Source organism: Chlamydotis macqueenii, chromosome 7 (genome assembly GCF_036417535.1).
Source record: "Chlamydotis macqueenii isolate bChlMac1 chromosome 7, bChlMac1.mat, whole genome shotgun sequence".
NCBI classification, from domain to species: domain Eukaryota; kingdom Metazoa; phylum Chordata; class Aves; order Otidiformes; family Otididae; genus Chlamydotis; species Chlamydotis macqueenii.
Window position 1 is genome coordinate 26,526,200 of NC_141562.1, and position 6,217 is coordinate 26,532,416.

Sequence of the window (6,217 nt, forward strand, 5' to 3'; positions counted from 1 at the left end):
GAGTATTTACCACTTCCACAAGCATGGCAAAAGACAATGAGCAGTGCTGTGGGACACAGCTGGGGTAAGAGCATCAGTGGCATGAGAGCCTCTTCCTTCAGGGGAGCTGGGTGGAGAGAGCTCAGGCGTTCCTTCAGTGCTTGAGGATGAGGGGGTATTGACAGCTAGTCCCCAATGGACCCCATACACACATAAGAAATAAAGGAAGCCACAAAACTAAAAGCAAGGGCTAATCATGTCCCTGCAGCTTAAGCCCTGCACTCCTGAGCCTCTTCACATCCTCCCCAGCAAGAAGTCAGTTTCTTTCCTCCTATTGCCTTGTTTGCACAGTCTCTCCTGAGGGCCTGTAACCACAAAAAAAAAAAAAAAAAAAAAAAAAAAAAAAAAAAAAAAAAAAAAGAAGCCCTTAGAGCACAAGAAAGAGAAAGCCTGCTGTGAGGAAACCCACGACCATACTGCTCAGCCTGGCAGGGGTCAGGTAAGGGGCTGAAGATTAGGCAGAGCAAGAGCAATATAGCCAGGTGTCCCCACCCCAGCTTTGTAGAGACACAACAGTCCAACACCTGACAGGAGGATCCCAGCCCTGAACTGAGCAACATGTTGAGAAGGCCCACTGACAAGCTGTGGTCTGGCCAAGGGAGATGCTGAGGCAAGATGCAGATGCTTCCTTAGTAAGTAGCACGGGACACAGGCAGCCAAAGGGGATTTTGATTCTCCAGAGTGATGCCAGCTCCCCTCAACTCCTGTAGCTCTCCCGCTGCAGGAATCTGCTCAGGAGCACACCTACAATGCAGCCATGTGAGATTTCCTCCTATCCTTTTGTTCAGCTATTCAGCAGATGAGAGACTGGCTGGATCACTCTCTTCTGTCACAGGACCCACCTCAGTGTGGGTGCTCCATCTTCCCAAGAGAGGTGTCCCCAGCCTCTCCAGCTGAAGCAATTCCACTCTAACAGCTGCCTAGCAGCCTGAAACTTTCCAGGCTGGGTAAAGTGAAACTGCTTCTGCAACCCAGCTTTCTCCAACACTACCCTGAGGAGCACTTAGCTGTTGGGACAAGGCAAGTCTGCCCATGTCTGCGCTACACTCCCAAGAGCTGTGCCCACGTCCTGCCTTCCCATGGACAGGAGAACCTCCAGTGGGTCTGGAAAGCCCTCTCTGGCCACAGCCCAGCGGTGGGAGGCCTCCACATCCCCTTGGGACCAAGGGGAAAAGCTTCAAAACACAGACTGCCCCTAGAAACTGGGGGCACTGACCTGCCAGATAGCCCCTGCCAGATGTCTTGAGCCCAAGCATTGCCACAGACAAGAACAAGTGAAGTGCTAATGCCCCGGGCCAAACTCAGATTCTCCCCTCCCCTGGCACCAGCATGAGGGACCCAGGCAGGTACCCCATGCTTCCCTCCGGCAGCCCCAGCCTGTTCCTTCCCGCCTGCAGCTGCCACGACCAACAGCCCCACGAACTTTGCACCTCCATCTGCGGAGCATCGCTGGAGCCACCCTGCCCTGACCTCCCTTCCCAGGCCAGCACCATCAGCTCAGCCAATCCAAACCAGATCTGCAGCTGCACCGTCGCTCCCAAGCTATGCTCCACCAAGAGCAAGCATGGGGCAGCGCGGCCCTTCCCCAGGGACAAGGCACCCACCACCCCAGCCTCCCGCTGCTTCGGGCTGGGCCGTCCCCAGCGTCCCCCCGGCCAGCTGGGGCACAGCCCGCGGGGCGAGGACGAGGAGGGAGGGAGGATGCTCCGAAAGTGGTCCAGGAGCGATAGAACTGATCCAGCATCGCCACCTGGTGCTCCGTACCCGGCACGGCACACAGTCTCTAACGGCCTTTTTTTTTTTTTTTTTTTTTTCCCTTCTCCTTCCTTCCTTCCCACACCCCTCCCCCGCCCCCCCCACCTTACAGAGGGCTCCTGTAAGCCAAGTTGGGCACTGAAGTGCTAGAAAACGTCTTTTCCTCCTTACTATTACATCCCCTAGGTAGAACCTGCTCCCCTAGTATATTCCCTAACCCTAATCCACTGCTCTCTGCATGCCCAAGAGATGTCCCGTATAAGGAGCAGAAATCCACTAGGAAAAACTCTTCAGTTTTACCTGTCTGCTGCTTCACACAGCGAAGAACTAGTACTTGTTGAGTTATTTGAGGTCTCTAATCTTCCAAGCTGGATAAGAGGAGTCAAGAGGGCCCAGCAGCCTTGCAGGATGAGACCTGGACATCCCGTGTTGAAGCACTGCCTGCTCTGCAACTTGCACACAAGGATGTTAAGGGCTCATCCTAACTTGCAGAACAACCCTTTTACCGCAGAACCAAAGGGTTGCTCATGTAAAAGGATACTTTTCTTATTTTGGACTTGATGCCACATCCTGATAGAGTATTTTAAACCTTACCACCTTGCTTGACACAGACAAAAAGTCTTCATGTTCGAGGGCAGAGGTCCATAAAACTATGTGGATTAGAAAATAGAAAAAAATACAGCATATAATAAGAACTCAGGACCAGGGGATGAGAGAAGCTCCTTGATCCATTTAAGCCTAAGCTGAAATTTGCAATTGCATGTACACATAAGTTGTAAGTTATTCTGGGAAAGCTAAATTCAGTGGTTTGTCAAACACAAGTGGAATTAAATCAGTACTGAAAAAAAAAGAGGAAAAAAACCCAACTGGATCACAATTAAAAAGTCAAAAATTTATTTTTCTGTAGGGCATAAGAGGCAATGTAAACAAAATACAAACAAACAAACAAAAAATCACAAGTCAATTCTTACAGTCTGCAAGCATTTGAAGATAGAGTACCCTTTTCCCACCTCCCCTCAGAACACTGCAAGCCTGCTCAAATGTTAACAAGCAACAATTCTGGACCCTGAAGGTCCAGTGAGTCCCACTCCAGGACTAAATTTCTCATGTAAGAAGGACACTGCATCTGTTTTATCAAACACTTAAAAAAAAAAAGTCCAACAAAATATAAATATTACAGACAAGGATCAGATTTAGCACCACCTTTGGTCCAAGCAATCAATGAACTGGGAGATGACAGGTACAGTCTGTTTAGCAACTCCTTTCTGCCTGAGTCTTTGAAAACATTAGAGGTTCATATTGCAAGAACTTGTAATAACTCTGAGATAACAGCCCTCAAACTCTTGGCAGTCCCTCACCACTTCCCCGATCCCGCGTGCACAAAGAGGAGAGCATCATCGCTGTGAAGCAGTGCACAGAACCAGCAAACATCACTCAAAGTGCTTGGCAGCGCCGCGCTCGGCCCCGTGGGACGCGGCAAACGCTGTGCCAAGGGCCCGATGCTGCTTTGGCCTGGCAGAGCTCTGACTTCGGGCGGTGACACTGTGCACCCTGAATTTCCCTTTCCACTAGCATTTGCCACCCTCCAAAACCCAGCAGATGGCAGCATCTGCGTGCTGTCAGGGCGTGCGATGGCAGATGCCTGGAAGGAGTGGAAGTTGCCTACATCAAAGTTATTTCAGCGTATCTTGAACATGCAAATCAGGAGTTCTTATCAAGCATAAATTACTCCTGGCCCTTTTTAGGCTCATCCTTTCCAATACACACATGCCCATCACAGATGCATGGCTGTGAATTGCTGCAGAGGTGTCTGTAGCCTGTTGCTGTGCCACAGCACTAGTGTGGACCAGGATACAGTCACAAATGGTCTGTGATAATCCTAGGAAAAAAATTAAGCTCATAAAGCACCTGGCAATATTTTGCATTTATTGCAAATTTCTCCTCTACAGCTGTCCAGAACCCAATCTGTATCTTCTTTTCCTCCAGGAGTTTTTGAGCAGTCTTAATTAACCATTATTACATGCTGTTCAATTCCAATACAATACCAGCTCTAGTAAACACCTAAAGAGAAATGCCAAGATCTACTTTTAGGCACAGCAATCTGAAACTTTTCCTCTGCATCTTCACATGCACAATTGCCCAAGAGAATTTGTGTTTCTCACTCCCCGTTGAGCGACTCATGCAGAGTTTTCACCTTTACAGGCACAGACATTATTAAAATCCCCCAAACAAACATTTGTTTTTACTTCTTTGCTTCAGAATGCACTGCTTTAGGGCAAAACCCAAAATCTCAATTGCTTTACATGGTTTTGCAGTTCTCTCAGCAAGCACTTGGGCAGGGCACATGGCTCTTGGGCAGTCACAGAGCAGAAGGCAGCCCCCTGTGTATGGTCCCTGTCCCACACAGGGCAACAAAACCCTGACCCAGTCACCCTCGCCTGCGACATGAGCAGACACAGGCTGCAGGTGATATTCAAACTCCCGTTTACTGTACTTGGCCTACAACATAACCACAAGGACAGCTCTGAAACCAGTTCTGGACTGGGCACTGAAGTGAAGTCTGCAAGTCTGGATTAGGGGGAGGATAATGTTTTGCGTAACTGTTTCTCCCACCACTGACAAATCCAGAGCAATGAAAACATTGTGCTATGATAATTTCCTTAATTTTCCCTGGTTCAGACATGCACTTTTATTGTTCCAGTCACAGAACCTGGCCCACAGTACCGTATGTATCAGCTGAACCATTACAGGTCCCCAGGTGATCTGTGCTACAGCTTGAGGGACGTTTCTACAGTGTCACTTGGCAAAAAGGAGAGCTCTGTTTTCCCTACTAATAATGTAACTTCTGTGTTGGCCACAGAGAAGTTACTCATCTTTGTTAAGTAGGACTCTAATCTGCAGGGACCAGTCACGGAAAGGTCTTCTGTTTTGCACCAGTTCAGACAGATTGGGGCATCTGACCCGTTATTAACAGTAACTCTTGCCATCAACAGCAAAAGGTATTGTTAAGCACACACACACAAAAAAAAAGTTATTTTTCTGGGTTTTAATTTTAGTGGGAGGACTAAGAAAGGCAAAATTTTCCATCATGCACGTGATTTTCCTTCTAGGAAAGCATCTCAGAGGCCCAAGCACATCTGGACCCTTGCAGGAGCTGTTCACTGTACAAACAGTTTCACCAACTGGTCACTATCTCAAGTCCATTAAACAAAAAAAAACCAAAAAAAAACCAAACAAAAAAAAACCCCAAAAACCAAAAAACCAGAGAAAGCATGAAGCTGCAGTTATTATTTCTGTCTCTAGCTCACATTTGCTATAGGTACATTCAGGAGCAATGTTGTGAATGTTAAAATACCTGTCAGCTCTGAAAGAATCAATACTCAGACAAAAGCTCTGACATCTGCACGATGAACAATATTCACTCCACAACCTTCAGTGGAGCTGGATCAGAGGCCACAAGAAAATATCATCCAAAGCTGTTACGACAAAAAATGGGTTCCCCAGACTCATTTTCTTCCTTTCTTGGCTTAACTTGCAACCCAAAACAAACTGAATGGACTCCCATCCATAAACTCTCTTCAAAATAAAAAAAAAAAAAAAGGCAAAAAAAAATTAGCTCTCAGTTATTCCTTCTCATAAATACTGCAACAGAAACCACACCAACTTCTAGACCTTTCACCAAGCAGAACAGACAGAATGGTTCCCATGTTAAAAAGAAAACAAACAAACAAAAGACAAAAAACATGTCACCAACTTGACCACACACACTAGACCAGCCACACATCCCTCTATCTCTGCTCACCGACGTACTCTCCCAAGCTCCCACCAGGTACATTCCCACCACCTAACCACTAGAAAATGGAGAAATGGCAACAGCATCTAATATTCAAGGTCACATTAAGAACATCAAAACATCAAACACCCAGGAAACCCACTGCAGAGCCTCACTTAGACCAGTCCTAGATTTTTTTTTTAAATAGAAATTTGGGGCAGCAAAAACCCACAGGGGTTTCCAGTCCAGCCACGTGCAATTGCTGTGCTAACCGCTCAGATTTCAGCCTTCATTCAACAACAGGTTTAGGCTCCCAATAACTGACTACCCACCATTTCCAGAGACAATTTGGGCTAATTAACAGCTCTGGAAAAAGCTACAGATGTATATGTCCAGCTGAGCTGCTTTCAATACCCACCTTGAGTTATCTGCATCTGAACTTTAGCCTAAGCACCAATCAAACCGCTGGCAAGACCTCTCCTGACATGAAATTTGATATTGAATCTTAACTGAGGAGGCTCATCTGCTTCATTCTCCCCAAACACTGCAAGCAGAGTAACAAGCACTGCTGTCTGCAATTAAATTTGCAATAAAGGAACAGCACTGATGTCACATGAAGTTAGCCAGACTGCAGAAACGCACCTACTCTGT